General features: G+C 39.9%; 2 protein-coding genes across 2 annotated transcripts in view; both read left to right on the forward strand.

The window, feature by feature from the left end:
- Positions 1-16,569, forward strand: part of NPR3 (natriuretic peptide receptor 3) — a 466,739-nt gene that overhangs the window by 276,244 nt on the left and 173,926 nt on the right. The gene's annotated exons all lie outside the window — the stretch shown is intronic.
- ADAMTS12 (ADAM metallopeptidase with thrombospondin type 1 motif 12) overlaps positions 1-16,569 on the forward strand; it is a 166,011-nt gene that overhangs the window by 66,352 nt on the left and 83,090 nt on the right. The window lies entirely within an intron of this gene.

Below are 16,569 nucleotides of genomic sequence, written 5' to 3' on the forward strand. Positions count from 1 at the left end.
TTTCTGCCAATTTCCTATCTGCCTCTTTTTAAACAGCTTTATTTTACACTTGTCTGTGCTGTTTGTTAAGCCTGGCTTCCTAAATTCTGGAAAAGGAAAAAGATTATGCGAAATGAGAGCATCTGAGTCAAAATGTCTCTGTTACTGTCCATCTAGGTTCCTTTCTGAGTCTGAACCTAAATCCTCATTCTGACTACTGGGATACTTTTTCACAGCACTGATCCATTTTTCCCCACACTTTTTTCTCAAAGCCAAAATTGGTCAAGTAATTTTACTCAAATTCTTGAGTTGCTCAGGGATGAAAAGAGCTACAGCCACTACTGATTTTCATAACGTATTCTCATTCCATGCAAGTATTGTCCTTAATATGAAAGATCTCATCTCTAATCCATGGTTTAAATTTAAGATTTCTAGATTCTGTGATTGTTAACAGAATATTTATTTTGTTGTTCTGAACATGAATCACAAAGCATCAACCATGAGATGGGATTTTTTTTTGAAGCATAAGTAAATGTAATTTGAATAGTAACACCATACTGATTAACATCATGCTTCTTGGGAAAACAAGTTAACAGACTATCCTGGAAAGGGGAAGTATGTATAAAGGGTAGTTGACATCTCCCAGTTACAAAATGAGATATTTTAATTATTTTTGTAATCATTTATTTGATTCATTCATTAGTAAAGTTATAGTGTTGGTAGGGATAATTAATGACTTAAATGACATAAAGCCCAAGTTATATACAAACGGAGGTACAGAATACTTAGTTGTCTTGGTGTCTTTTTTGGTGGGATAATGGTTAAAGAATAGTTAGTTCTTTTCTGAGGACAGAAAAAAAAATAATTTGTTGGAGTTTTTAATTCGCAGTCATGACTGCTTCTGTTGCTGCGTGGTGTAAATTGATGATTTAAAGAAGCAAACAACAATTCAGCCCATTTCTGAGCACAGACCTGGGCTGCACTTACTGCTTGCTGAGTAAGAGCAGTGTGAAATGACAGCTGAGGGAAACTAGAAGCCTGATGATGACTAGTGGGGAGATAGTCAATCTTCTGTGATACGGGGTAGGTTAAGAATGAGGGGAAGCCTGAAGAGTTAGTGTCAGCGCTGCTTCTCATTATTCTTCATAAGAAGAATATCCGTTAGATAACTTAGATAACTAAGCCTTATGCCAAAAAGTCATGAACATCTATAACTGATGTCTATTTTAACTTAAATCTAAGGTAGCTCCCTTGTTTTCTGTTTCCTTTCCAGTCTGTTGGGATATATCATAGAACCATAGAATCCTTAGAGTTGGGAGGGACCTTTAAAGGTCATCTAGTTCAATTCCCTGTAGTGAACAGGAACACTACAACTCAATCAGGTTGCCCAGGGCCTTATCCAGCATTACTTTGAATGTCTCCAGGGATGGGGCATCCAACCACATCTCTAGGCAACTTGTGCCAGTGCCTCAGCACCCTCACTGTAAAATACTTCTTCCTTATATCCATTCTAGATCTGTCCTTTTTCAGTTTGAAACCATTTCCCCTTGTTCCATCACAACAGACCATGCTGAAGAGTCTGTCCCACTCTTTCCAGTAGCTCCCCTTTAGGTACTGGAAAGCTGCTGTCAGGTCATCTTGAAGCCTTATCTTCTCCAGGCTGAAAAACTCCAGCTCTCTCAGCTTGTTCTTGTAGGAAGAATTAGTTAAGATTTGCCTGCAGAGAGTGAGAAAATGTTCTTGCCTACTGTCCTTCATGTTTCTTTTATGCATGGAATTATGTCTGTAAACTGAAAATTATGTATGGAAAGAAGATAAGATATACAAGTTGTCTATCTGCCTATTTGCTTTGTATAGTCTGCTAATTTTCTTTCTACTGCTCACTTTTTACCTCTGGAGTTTTCCTTTAAAGTACTGCAGAATGAGACAGAGAAAGGACTGACTGTACCCAGATGCTGGGACAAACATAGCTTCCTTCAGATTTTGTGACTTATCCTAGCTTTATGGATTTAAACGTCTTGTCTGATGTTATTCATTTTAATGTGACAGAATTATTCCTGGTGGTAATAGTATGTTCATAATATTCCAGGCTTGCAAAGGGAGCATTTTATGAACTAACAAAGTAGCATACCATCACTTATACTTCTGTGTATAAGTGACTCACTCAGCCATTATAGGTAATGCCTGCTTTTGGTCAAGCAGCGACTGTCGTAAAAGGAAACAATCTCAAAATGTGCATTGCTTTGGGAAAAGAAACTATACTCCTCATGGAGGTTCCACTCTTCCTTTGAAAGGTCATAACAATCACTGGTTCTCCTGAAAGCCTTAAATCTCAGTTCCTGTGTTGTGTTGTTTTGTTACTTTACTACTATTGTAGTAATGTAGCCAGCTCTTGAACAAGGTTATAAAAAAAATAAAAATCTGTGTAATTTCCTGTTTACATTATGCATTGTTAAAGTGCAATTACTCTTGTTAGAGGCAGATACAAAGTGAAACAGAAAGGTAAGTTAATTCTTGAGTTCTGTGCTAAATATATTCACTATATAAGCTGTGGGGAATATTTGTAGCATAAACAGATTACAAAGGCGGTAAATTGACTACAAGCTAAAATTCTAGGATCTGATATCACAGATGGCTTAGGTTAATACCTTTTGGCAACACTTCAAAGCAAAACAATTCCAATTTACTGTTCTATTTTACAGATGCAACATCATGGCCATTTTTCTGTATTGTAAGTTCTAGCTCTGACTCCACTATGCTAGGGAGTAACTGGTGTAGAGCTGCCTGCCATATCACATGTTTGACCTGGTTGTTAGAGTGAAATATTTTAAACTTGTGGGCTGAGGTTCATGATGAGGACTGAGTGCTGTTTATTCGATTCAGATTGTTTTCTTTTTCTTTTTTTTTTTTTTTTTTAACTTAAACCAGGACAGCTGATCCATTTCTAGGATCTGCACTATAGAAGGGATTGAGTGCCAGAATTAAAATGTAGTGGTGATTTTTGCTTGGAAGAGTTGAACCACAAGGATGTTTTCAAGTCAGTGTACAAAGTTTGATGCTGATATTGGTAACTGTCTTATTAGAACTAACAAGGGGATAAAACAGGGCTCACCAGTAAAGAGCCTAAGGAGGCTGTGCTGGAGAAAGGGGTGAGGCAGATATCTCAGCTGAAGTGCATCTATACCAGTGCACGCAGCATGGGCAATAAACAAGAAGAGCTTGAAGCCATTGTGAGGCAGGCTAACTATGACCTTGTGGCTATTACAGAAACATGGTGGGACCTCTCCCATGACTGGAATACTGGGATTGATGGCTACAAGCTCTTCAGAAGGGATAGACAGGGAAGAAAGGGTGGTGGCATAGCTCTCTATATCAGAGAGTGTTTTGATGTTGAAGAGCTTGTGGTTGGAAATGACAAAGTAGAGTGTCTATGGATAAGGATCAGGGGGATAGTCTTTAGGAGTGACATTGTGGTGGGGGTCTGTTATAGACCACCTAGTCAGGATGAAGAAATAGACGAGGTGTTCTATAAACAACTCGTAGATGTTGCACGATGGCCAGCACTCATTCTCATGGGGGACTTCAACTTCCCTGACATATGCTGGAAATATAATACTGTGCAGAGGAAGCAGTCCTTGAGATTTCTAGAATGTGTGGATGATTGCTTCCTGACACAGCTGGTGCAAGAGCCTACCAGGGGAGATGCCTTGCTAGGCCTACTTTTCACTAACAGAGAAGGACTAGTAGGAGATGTGAAGGTTGGAGATTGTCTTGGCCAGAGTGACCATGAAATGGTGGAGTTTGCTATTCTGGGTGACGTCAAGAGGGTGACTAGCAAAACTGCTACCTTGGACTTCCGGAGGGCAGACTTTGACCCGTTCAGGACACTTGTTGCAAGGGTCCCTTGGGACTTGCTCCTGAGGGGTACAGGGGTCCAGGAAGCCTGGATGCTCCTCAAGATGGAAATCTTAAAGGCACAGGAGCAGGCTGTCCCGGAGTCCTGTAAGTCGAGCCGGAGGAGAAAAAGACCAGTGTGGATGAACCGGGCACTTTTGTTGAGACTCCGAGAGAAAAAGAGAGTCTATGTCCTCTGGAAGATGGGTCAGGCTACTTGGGGTGACTACAGAGAACTGGCCAAGATCTGCAGGCAGAAAATTAGAAATGCTAAAGCCCAGCTTGAACTTAGACTGGCTACTGCTGTAAAGGAGAACAGGAAACCCTTTTACAAATATATTAACAGCAGGAGAAAAACTAAGGAAAATTTCCCTCCTTTACTCAACGAGGCAGGGAATGTAACCACAGATGATAGGAAAAGGCTGAGGTTCTCAATGCCTTCTTCACATCTGTCTTTAATAGACAGAGCAGTTGTCCACAGGGTACTTGCCCTGACCTGGAAGTCCGGGACGGGGCGCATAATGCAACCCCTGTGATCCAAGCAGAGACGGTCAGAGATCTTCTCCTCCATCTGAACTGCCACAAGTCCATGGGGCCAGATGGGATCCACCCAAGGGTGCTGAGGGAGCTGGCAGAGGTGATTGCCGAGCCACTTTCTGCCATCTATCAGCATTCCTGGTTATCTGGAGAGGTCCCACAAGATTGGAGGCTTGCCGATGTGACTCCCATCTACAAGAAAGGCCGTAAGGAAGACCCGGGGAACTACAGGCCTGTCAGCCTGACCTCGGTATCAGGGAAAGTTATGGAGCAGATGATCTTGAGGGAAATCACACAACACATGCATGGCAACCAGGGGATCAGACCCAGCCAGCACGGGTTCACCAAGGGCAGGTCGTGCTTGTCCAACCTCATCTCCTTCTATGACTGGGTGACCAGACAGGTAGATGAGGGAAAGGCTGTTAATGTAGTCTACCTGGACTTCAGCAAGGCCTTCAACACGGTCTCCCACAGTATTCTCCTGAGGAAACTGGCAGCCCGTGGTGTGATCAGGTTCACTCTTCTCTGGGTGGAGAACTGGCTGGAGGGCCATGCCCAGAGGGTAGTGGTTAATGGAGTTAAGTCCAGCTGGTGTCCTGTTACGAGTGGTGTCCCCCAAGGGTCAGTTTTGGGGCCCATCTTGTTTAATATCTTTATTGATGACCTAGACGACGGAATTAAGTGTACCCTCAGTAAGTTTGCAGATGACACCAAGTTGGGAGGATGTGTCAAACTGCCTGAGGGTAGGGAGGCCCTTCGGAGGGATTTGGATAGGCTGAACAGCTGGGCTGAGCTCAATGGGATGAGGTTCAATAAGACCAAGTGCCCGGGTCCTGCACTTTGGCCACAATAACCCCATGCAATGCTATAGGCTTGGGGCAGAATGGCTTGAAGAATGTAGAGAGGAAAAGGACCTGGGGGTGTTGGTTGATGCTCGGCTTAACATGAGCCGGCAGTGTGCCCAGGTGGCCAAGAAGGCCAACGGCATCCTGGCCTGTATTAGAAATAGTGTAGCCAGCAGGGGCAGGGAGGTGATCATCCCCCTGTACTCAGCTCTGGTACGACCGCACCTCGAGTACTGTGTTCAGTTTTGGGCCCCTCACTACAAGGACATTGAGGCCCTGGAGCGTGTTCAGAGAAGGGCAACAAAACTGGTGAGGGGTCTGGAGCACAAGTCTTGTGAGGAGCGGCTGAGGGAGCTGGGATTGTTTAGTCTGGAGAAGAGGAGGCTCAGAGGAGACCTTATTGCACTCTACCACTTCCTGAAGGGGGGTTGTGGTGAGGAGGGGGTGGGCCTCTTCTCCCTGATAAATAATGACAGGACGAGAGGGAATGGCCACAAGTTGCGCTGGGGAAGATTTAGATTAGATCTGAGGAAACATTTTTTCTCTGAAAGAGTGTTCAGGCACTGGAATGGCCTGCCTAGGGAGGTGGTTGAGGCACCATCCCTAGCGCTGTTCAAGAAGCGTTTAGATGAGGTGCTAAAGGATTTGATTTAGTAGTTGGGTAGGGATAGTGATAGGAGGATGGTTGAACTAGATGGTCTTGTAGGTCCTTTCCAACCTTATGAACCTATGAACCTATGAACATATCTTTCAGGCAAGGAGTATAAAGACTAGCTATATAAGCAAAATCAAAAGATTAAGTGAGGACTCTGACCTCCTGTACAGTATTTTTAAACTTTTTTAATGCAAGGATCATGTCTCCTTTTGGAAAAAGCTCTGTATGGTGTGTTCAAAACAGCTTTTACTGTGGCAATGACCAATTAGACTCCTGATTCCAACTCTGCCTGTCATCTGCCTCTAATCTACACCAAGTAATATTTTGTGGTTTTGCAATTATTATATTAATTAACATAATTCTCTGTATATGTAAATTTCATATATTTGGAGAAAAATTACTTTGATAAATGGTGTAAATTAAAACTTAGGTATGTGCCTTACACTTCCACTGCTGCTATGGCAGTTGATAGATGACTCAGTCATTAGCTGCATGCAAACTGAGTGCTTCTCTGGTGAACAGCATTATGATACAGTACATTGCAAGCTGCTGTATTCATGTTATTTGAAAAGTGTGAGAACGACCAAGCATGGTAAATGAAAAATTGTCCTGACCTTTATAAATAACTTTTCTGACCATTTATGCCTGTAGGAGAGGAAAACTGAATATTTGAGAATTTGTTTGGTTTTTCTAAATTGGCTGCATTAAAAACTTTACAGCACTCTTGAGATGTAAGCATGAAAGAGAAGGAATTAACATCTCCTCTGTGCAATGAGCAATTATCTCCTCTTGTTTCTTTCCGATTTGTTTTCATGAAGTCTGCCACAAGGTATTGGGCTTATTTGTGATCTGCAAAATGGAGAGGCTTTATGAAGTTTGCAACTGAAAAATGAGCACTTCCAGATTCAGTACTAATGTGAGACTGCAGCACAGAAGGGGAGGTGGGTACAAAATGAAATAGATGTACTCCTTTTTCTTTGTTTGTTGATGGGATCAGGTAGCAGGCTTAGAATTAGGGTAGCTGAGTTGTATTTGGACTGCAACCCTGTGGTTACTGCAGTAGACTGTACAACACAACAACGGTGAGATTTAGAGTACTAAAACAGATCTCTGAGAATACTTCAAATATAATCATATTGGGATTTAAGATTAGTATGGCTTGCACATAAGCTTCCAACTCCTTGTCTACAGAGGAGTTATAAATCTTGAATATAGAAACTGCTGTGAAGGATTGAAGGCATTTATTTCCTGGAGTTGTGATAGGGTAAGACTGGGGTGGGAGGGCAGATGAGAACTTGGCATGGTACTATACAAAGAGAGTAGTGGGGTGAAGGAACTGCAGGAGCAGAGCAACAGCAACTGTGCAAAACTGGTTTTTTAAGACTACTGCATAATGGTCTTGTGGAATATTTCATTTAACAAGTGACTATAAAGCTATTAAGATTCTTTCAGACAACAGTTACCTGTTCTTCCTACAGGTTGTATCTGAGTGCAGGTTTTTATTGAATAATGATCTTGCCTCTTGATGATTAACTTGCCACTGCTAGAGAATTCTCCTCATTTTTTTCTGTCTGCAAATGTGCAGCATAAACTGTTAATCCTGGCTCAACAGTGAAGTCCTTTGTTTAACTACTTGGAAGAGTGGAAAAAAAAAAAGGAAAAACCTTTCCATGACACTGTTTTATTCTCAAAGGATAGCCTGTCTTTTTCTGGAAGAACATTGTGACCAATGTAAGCAGCCTTTCTTGCTGGCAGAATCCCTGATACATGCTGTGTGACTTCCAAATCTTTCAAAGAATGATGATGACATTTTTCCAGTATTTGTTTATCCTATATTTAACCAAATCATTTATTACTCAGCTTAATTTGCATAGTTTCTCCAAAACACAGACACTGTTTTTTGGAGGATAGTAAATGCACATATTGAATTGCGATAACCAAGATGAATTTGATGCAGAGATAAGAGCATCTTTCTCCCCACGCCCCTCTGCTTTCTATGAACAAGATCTTCTGACTTGTTTAAAAGATACTTGCTGTGAAAAAAAAAACACACCAAAAGAGCAAATTAATGCATTTAGACAGAATTACCTCTTTTTTAAAGCAGGGACAACGAAAGAAGCAGCCTCCATAAGTGTGGAGTGTATCTCATTTCTGGAACAGGCTGTGGTGAGCTGAAGAAAGTGAGGATCTGCTTGTGTGGATAGCAGATCTGGAATTTCAGGGCAGGTGTACCTTGTAAACAAGGACTGCACAGCCTATTTCTACAAACAGTGGATGTAACTATTGTTTCTAGTTGTTAGATATCATCATTTTCTTTCCCTTAAACAATATTTTGAAATAAATGCATAAGTTTTTAACTTTCTTTCTGTTCTGCTTTCGGCTGAGATAAACTTAATTTTCCTACAGGTAGCTGGTATGGCTCTGTATTTTGGAACACAGAGAACATAGAGTCATGTGGAACTGTAAAACTTGTGTATTTGATCAGGAGGGCTGCCTCTGCTTGAGGACTGGCTGGTTTTCAATCACTGCAAGATGAAGATTTGCTTTTGTGCCACTTGGTCATTCTTTTTTTCCCTTTACTTTGATTATTTTTTATTTATTTCCTGTTAAACTGTCTTGATACCAACCTAGGAGTTCTCACACTTCCACATATTTCAGAGCTCTCCCCAACCCTGTCTGGGGGCAGTGAGCAGCTGTGGGCAGAGCTACCTGTTGATTTAAAACACAGCACTTTTAAGTGTCAGAATTTTTCTTCAGATATTCCTTGGTGGTAATTAGAAGCTTATCAGAGATAAGTTAGATTATTCTCATTTTCTTGTGCTTTCCTCCTTCAGAACAATGAAAAGTTGTCTTCTGCTTTCTGAAATCTCTGGATTGTCTGCTGGGTAGATAAGAAACTTTCAATTTGCTGGCATTAACATTTGACATAAAAATTTAAGAAGATTTCCATGTTCATGTAACTTTGCTGTCAAAACTGCTGTTGTTAGAAGTGAACTTCGTAACAAATAAGCAGGTGCAGATGTGTGGATTTCCTGATAAGGAATAGAAAGGATTCTAATTTTCATTAGCATACAGATGTTCAGTGTAGCCATATAAAATATTATATGAACTTCATGTTTTAAGGGCACAGGATAATGTTGATATATCTTAACTTCAGTAGCCTAACAGTGGAATATTTGAGTTTAAGCTAGTACTGGTAGAAGCTAGCCTGTTTTATAGTTCTTAGAGAGGAACAAACATAATCAAAAGGATGTTTCATACTGTCCTAAGGTAGAATCATAGAATCGTTAAGGCTGGAAAAGATTAGTAAGATCACCAAGGTCCAATTGCCAACCCATCACCAGAATGCTCACTAAACCATGTCCACAAGTGCCACATCTCCAGTTTTTCAGCATGTCCAGGGATGACGACTCCATTATCTCCCTGGGCGGCCTGTTCTGAGAAGGAGTATTCCCTAATACCCAACCTGAACCTCCCCTGGCACAACATGAGACCATCACCTCTCATCCTAAAGAAGACTTAGGGTGAAGCATTTGCTACCTGGTGGACTGTGGGTACAGGCTGCCTAACAGGAAGAGTATTTGCTGCACTGTGCTTACTTAACTATTGTTTAAAGGGTGGATTGGGATCTCATTCGTGTCTTCACTGAAAGAATTTGCTTAACCACTCATTCAATTAAGTAGAGTCTGGTAGATGAATACACTCTGCTCTTGATCTGTGCTTACAGCTTTCATTGCCAAAATATGTGATGTTGTTTCCCTTTTAGTGATTGATATTAATTTGATTTTATTTAAAAACAAAAAGTTTTTAATGTAAATGTTAAGTTGTTGCAATATTGATTTGGAGAACATTAAGAAGCTCAAAAATTACATGTCACACGCCATCCCTCTCTCCTTTATAGAAGAATATTAGCCTTGAACAGTATTATATTTCCACAGTTGCAGTAAAAGAACACAGAAAGCTACATTTGAGAAAAGTTTTTATTATGGGAGTTTGAAAACCTGCTCAGAACTCTTGTCTCATTAATAGAGTTGTATTGGCAAAGCTGCTCAGCCTTCAGTGCCAAATTTCACAGTCGTACTGAACTCTCTGTGAACTTCCTAAGAAGAAACTACAATTACCTTATTATTTCTGGGCAGATCACAGATTTCTAATTCTTCTGAGAAGTGCTGGACATGTGCTATGGGGCTAATGAACTGATACGAGCTCAGCATTCACAATTAGTTTCTTCAAAGTCTGCATGTCCTTGATGAGCCTCTGGGTCGTCTCCTGTTGTATGTGACCCACTTAAACTGTAAGACACTCACATTGCTTGGACAGTAGGTTATTCTGTGTGAAACACAGTGTCTTTATGATTTGTTCGCTCCTTGTTTGGATCTGGTGGTCTTCAGTCCATGCTTCCAACATCTGCTTGAATCTGTTACTGGAGAGAGTTCCCTCCTGTGAAGACAGGCTGAGGAAGCTGGGCTTGTTAAGCCTGGAGAAGAAAAGGTTCTGGGAGACTCAATGTGGCCTTCTAGTACTTACAGGGAGCTTATAAACAGCAGAGAGTCTGACTTTTTACATGAGCAAATAACAATAGGACAAGGGATAATGGCTTTAAATTCAAAAAGGGAAAATACAGGTCTGATGTTGGGGTGAAATTCTATACTCAAAGGGTGGTGAGGCATTGGCACTGCTTCCCAGAGAGCTGTGGTATCCCATCCCTGGAGGTGTTCAAGGCCAGGTTGAATGGGGCCCTAAGCAGCCTGAGCTGGTGGGGGGCAGTCAGCCCATGGCAGAGGTTGGAACTGGGTAGACTATAAGGCCTCTTCCAACTCAGCCCATTCCATGATTCCAAGGTTCTGTAATGAATTATAGTTAAAGATCATCACACTCCTCTCATAAGTTTAACTTTATGATTAACTGGAATCAAAATATACTGCATAACTTAGGAAGTTGTAAGATTTTCCTATCCTTTACTATTTCAGTCATTTTTTTATATTGGAAACTCTGTCTTTTGAAAGCAGAAGTGGAGCTATATCTGGACTTGCTTCTCCTGTGGGAGTAATCCCACTCTCCCCTCCTGAGAGTGAAGGGTGTAGGGTGGAATTGGCAGCTCCAATGATGGTTGCTTGTGGGACCCATTCTCATCGTGTGTTTCTGTCAGTGTCAACTTTGTCTACTGGGCAGGTAATGGGAAGGAAATGCAGTCAAAGAGGGGGAATTCCTACAAAGTCTGAACCAGTAATACTGGCATGCAGCTAAAATTTACAGCAGAGATTATGTTTAGAGAAGGGATTACTCAACTGCCTCTTCTCCAGCTTTTTTTTTTTTTTAATATATTTTTCTCTCCTTAGGCTATTATTAATCATACTATTTTATAATTTGTCTGAACTGGATGTTTTTCAAGCAAACACACCTGGATTTTTAGTCCCATGCACTTACATACCTTAAAAATTTCAAGTCTGCCAGAGAGAAGAGCCAGAGACTTTCTGTAAATGAAAACTGAGTTTGTCATTTACAAAATAATAAAGGTTGAATCTGTTAATAAGTGTTTGCTTGATTTGCTTTCCAGTGGAGTGCAAATTTCAAAGCTCAAACACACTTCTAAACAAACATTTGCAAATTTCTTGGTATTTGTCTATGGGGGCCACAATATCTCCTCTCTCTGAATGACTGTAGCATAGTTTCCTATAGGCAATCAGTCATAAAGAGTTGTTGTTTATAGCTGGTGTCCCTGGTCAATGTCCATCCAGTGCGTGAAAAGAAGAAAAGAAAATTAACAGAATGATGACATCCAAGGAGTTATAATCCCACTGACAACCAGTGCTTGATAGGAAACGTGAATCAAAGAAAAATGTCATGCTCTAAATTCTGGCTAGAAGCTGGAATGCATTGGCTTGGGCCATGGCACTCATGATGAACTCAGAGTGTCACAGGTTGCCCCAGGATGGTATAATAACAGGGCTGCTTATGTAGGGTGCCTGGTGGCAGGAGTGGGGAAAATGAGATTCAGAATTTCACCAACTTGTTGCTGGTCATCCGCCACTGCCTACTCTCACACCTTGCCTTCAAATCCCATATCATATAGTGCTGCCAGGGAGATTCAGTGAGCTACAATATTTTATGAAATAGCCATTCTGGTTTGAAAGGATGGACTCTGAGCAAAAGATAGGATTGAATCTTTTCAGATTTAATCTTTGCTCTTCTATAATGGTTCATGTCCTTAAAGTTCGCCTGTAATGGAAATAAGTTGTGATAGCTTTGAGTGATGTCAGGAAAAAGCACTATTTTCTTCATAATTGTTGAAATTAAAGGAGGACACCATAAAAACAGAAAGCAAAGCTGGACTCTCGTTTAATAGTGCATGGGGATGCAATTGCTACTGGACTCTGTGGTACCAGTAAGCTGACCATACCTCATGGAGCTCTCAGTGCAGACTGGTCTTTCTGTACTCTGAAATGGGACTGGCACCACTGATCTGCTGTGGATAGCAATTTTAACATACAGTGTGCTGGAGCAGTTTCTGTTTTCTTCTGAGTAAACTTAGCTGAATTAATGAGGAGATCTTGCAAAAAAGCATTGAAGAATTTCCAGGAATGGTGATACACAAACTAGCTAATACAAATACCAAAATTTCGTTTGAGGTTTTATATTTGTTTTACTTACAGACAGGGACACTAGTATGCTAGTACGTTTTTGGAGTATTTGGAGAAGACTGATTCCTTTCTTGCTTTTAACGCTGTAAAACTTCTTTCTGGTCCTGTTAATTCACTCCACTGCTTTGAAAAACTGAGAAACTATTTTGAAAAAAAAGAAATAGAAGACTGAAATAGATTAATAGGGTTGTGTTTATATCCACAAGCTAAATAAAATGTTGAAAAGCAGTACTAAAACAAAGCCTGGCAATTTATATAAGGAACAATAATGGAACTTATGCTGGATTCACATATTTCATAAGTGTTTGTTTAAAGGTTACAAGGGATATTCCAAATACTTAATATTAGTTCTTACTGTATTTCTATTTTTCTTCTTTATTCTTACTCCTGTCTGTGTGTTTTGCTAAAAATTGTGTAATGCATTGTATTTTGATGTGACTACCACCTACTGTAGGGGACATACTTTCTAGTAAGCTTTGAGAAGTATGAGGTTCTGTCTTCTACATTAACAGAGCTAAGCTTAGATGTAGAAAAAAAGTTAAGTGCAAACTAGATTATTTTCTTCTTTTCTTGTTGTCTTTTAATAAGAGTCAGAATTTCAAGGCAGTTAAGAGAGAGTTGTAAAACTATCAGCTATACAACCAGGAAAATCTCACTGTCAGTGCTCAGTGAGATAACCCCACATGTATTTTAATGGGTGCTTCAGTAATTTACTTAAGTAAATGCATCCTCATACATTTTTACTTAACTACTTAGAACTAGATCAGATTACTTCCTCACCAATCAGTTCATCAAATACTAAGCCAAAGATCTGTCTAGAACCAATTTTTAATTTTTTTCTTTGTTTTTTACCTGTTTCATGTTTGGACATGAAATCGTTTATTTCTGTCTAGTGCTTTATAGTAGGAATAGCTGTCATCTTGCAGCTGGAGAGTTCTCTCAAATCCACTCTTGGAAATATATTTTTAGCTGAATTCTTGACTTGCAGATCTGGAAAAGTTAAAATAGATGAATCTATCTTCTTGAAATCTTGCCAAGGTTTTTGTTGTAGTAGGGCCAAAAAGCAAGTTGCATTTTACAGTCGGGTAAGTGCTGAGCCTTTCTTTCCTCCTACATCTTATTAATGTAGATGTGCCTGGCAACCACAAATCCTACACAATTAAACCACATTTATACTAATGCAAGAAATATGTCTGTATTCTTTGGCATTGCTGCCAAGTAGCAAAGACTGATCTGTGTCCGTGCTCTGAATTTGACAGTGTCCATAGAGTGGTAAGATTCTAACTATTAAAAGGGACTCCTGGCTTGTCTATGCTCCTTTGGTATTTGCAGGAACTAATTGGGAACACGGTCATCATCCCTTCTCAGGCGATGGAACCAATCACTTTAATAGAGTCAATAGTGTGTGTTCAATGTGTGTGTTCCCAGAGCCTTGCATTTTACAGCCTAATGGGACAAGATCTTGGCTCCTTTTTCTGGTAGAGTATGGAGTGTCATTTGCACCATGAAGCTTCACAAGTGGTTTTATATATCCTTGATACACAAATGAGCAGTTCACCTAGAAAGGAACCACATGAATGTCAGGTTCCCTGAGCCCCATCAGAAGCCTGGCTGAAAAGTTCTGCTTAAAAATGAGAAGATGCCTCTCCCAGGAAGTAAAAGTGTCAGTGTTTTATAGCTGAGGTTCAAGTAGGAATGAGCTGTTGTATTGGATTAGTGAGGTTTCGCTTTGTTTTACTCTTTGTGCATGTAAGGATTGCTGCTCTATATGGAAAAGTGAATGCAAGTTTTCACAAATGATTTCTGCATACAGCTACTGAGGTCTTATCAACAGGATTTTTTTTTTTTTTGTACAGAAAGCTTTGTCTTATTGCTCAAACTGGAAAATAAGAGGGATTTAAATGTAAGAGGGATATGAGTGATATGTTACAGTACTCTCTGAAACATGACTTCTGTTGTTAAAAAAAAAAAACTAAGCTATTTCATGAAAAACATTATACTCAAGCTCATTTAGAACACTTTTAATGTCTAGAGTGAAATGAAGCATTTTAACAATTTATGTTTTTCAACCTGCTTTACTTTAACAGACCTATTATTAGACCAAAAAGGGTAGCATAACTTTAAAAAAAAGAAATCAAATTTTCAAAATATTGAAGTGCAGCATTTGACTTTGTTGGTATTTCTTTGACCAAATTAATTTTAAGTTATCATTATTAATTTGGGAAGCATTTTGGTTGACCTGAATCAACTTTTTTTTCCCCTACTGAAGGATAGACTGGATGAATCTCATATGCCAGTATATTGCTTTCTCAGTCATTTGAATCTACAGCTGTAAGGACAACCAGTCAATTATTGTAGTATTGTCAGAAAATAATGTGGTAATAGTGTTTGGATGATAGCTTTCTATGTAACTCATGGCCAGTCAAGAGTGTCATTCATTACTAATCACTGATATAAAAAAGGTGTTTTTGAATCTCCTTTTAGTTTCAGTATTAATTGGTTTGGTTTAAAGATAAAAATTAAAGAAAAGGATATTTTGAGCAGTTTTCATTGATGTTTAACTAAAAAGTCATATTAAGCTTTGAATGATCATTTATGGCTCTTATTTTGTTACTTTGCTCACATGCAGAAAAGTTAGGCTTTTGGAGCAATCTTGTAGATGCTTCTTGGGTCATCACTGGGCAAGAAACAAGACTCAACAACATATAATGTGGTCTATGCTAGATATCACTGCTGAGTTTAATTTTGTGCCACTTTTTTCCCAGTCTGTTAATACAGTAAGACAGTCTCTATTCATAGGAAGTTCCACACAAATGTGTGTGGGAGCTTCTTCCCAGTGCAGTGGCGGAGCAGTGGCACAGCTGCACAGAGAGGTGGTGGAGTCTCCTTCTCTGGAGATGTTCCAGACCCGCATGGATGCCTACCTGTGCAACCTGGGCTAGGGAGCTGCTTTGGCAGGGGGCTGGACTGCATGATCTCTGGAGGTCCCTTCCAATCTCTACAACTCTGTGATTCTGTGATCTGTGTTTGGTTTCTTTTGGGCTAGAACTGAATGAAGCACATAGTAGAGTTATAAAGAGAGGTTAAATATAATGTCTTTAAGGCACAATTGAAAGTAATCTGTATGTGAATTAAACAATGAGATAAGTATCCAGAAAATTAGATCAATATTGGTCAAGTGCAGAAAAGGTTGCAAAATTATACTCCTGCTAATAAAATCTGAAATGGAGAGAACTGCTACCTACTTCCTGAAGTCAGTGGGATAATGAGAAATGAAGTGTAAATTTGCTCTGAATTTCAAACATGCAGGGTGACTTAGCAGATAGAGACAGTTAACTAGTAAGGGATACTGTGCACATTTCACATTCACAGAGCCTGTCTGGTCTGGGAGCAGTCTTTGTGACAGCAAGCTTTATACAATGAATGTGAAGCAAGAAACACAGAGCAACTACTCAGAAACTGTTATTTTTTCTTTAGAGACTTTGTTAAGATAGTGTTTATTCAGGATACTCAACAGGGCACCTGGTCTTGGTGAGATGTAGAGCATGTATTTGTTTGTGACTTCTGAAGTTTTGACAGAATGTAGAGGACCTGTTTTGATTCCTAAATATTTCTAGAATGTGTGTGTTACAGCCAGAGCATGTATCAAGAAGTGCATAATTTGAAGTGATTTATTTCACAGAACTGGTGGATTTCATTTTAAGCTTTTGACATGAAAGCTGAAGTCCTGTACAATGCAACTCTTATGACACAGATAAAACTGACAAAATCTGCCACTTGTTAAGCAAAGATAATGCTGCCTTCAGCTAAGAGAATGGGCTAATTAATTCACAAAGTTAAGAAGACTTGACATGCATAACTATCAGCTTGCAGATTTCTAATGCTACGAATGTCTGGAGCTTTCTGGGAAATTAGCTGAGCAGCACTTTTTGAGCCCTCTGTGACCCATCACAAGTCAAAGAATGGAGACAGCAGAAAAGAATGTGCCAAGGTCTGGGACAGAAACAGTAAAAACAGC

Source organism: Cyrtonyx montezumae, unplaced genomic scaffold, assembly GCF_038088225.1.
Source record: "Cyrtonyx montezumae isolate F1298 unplaced genomic scaffold, pur_monq_1.0 scaffold_25, whole genome shotgun sequence".
Lineage (NCBI taxonomy): Eukaryota > Metazoa > Chordata > Aves > Galliformes > Odontophoridae > Cyrtonyx > Cyrtonyx montezumae.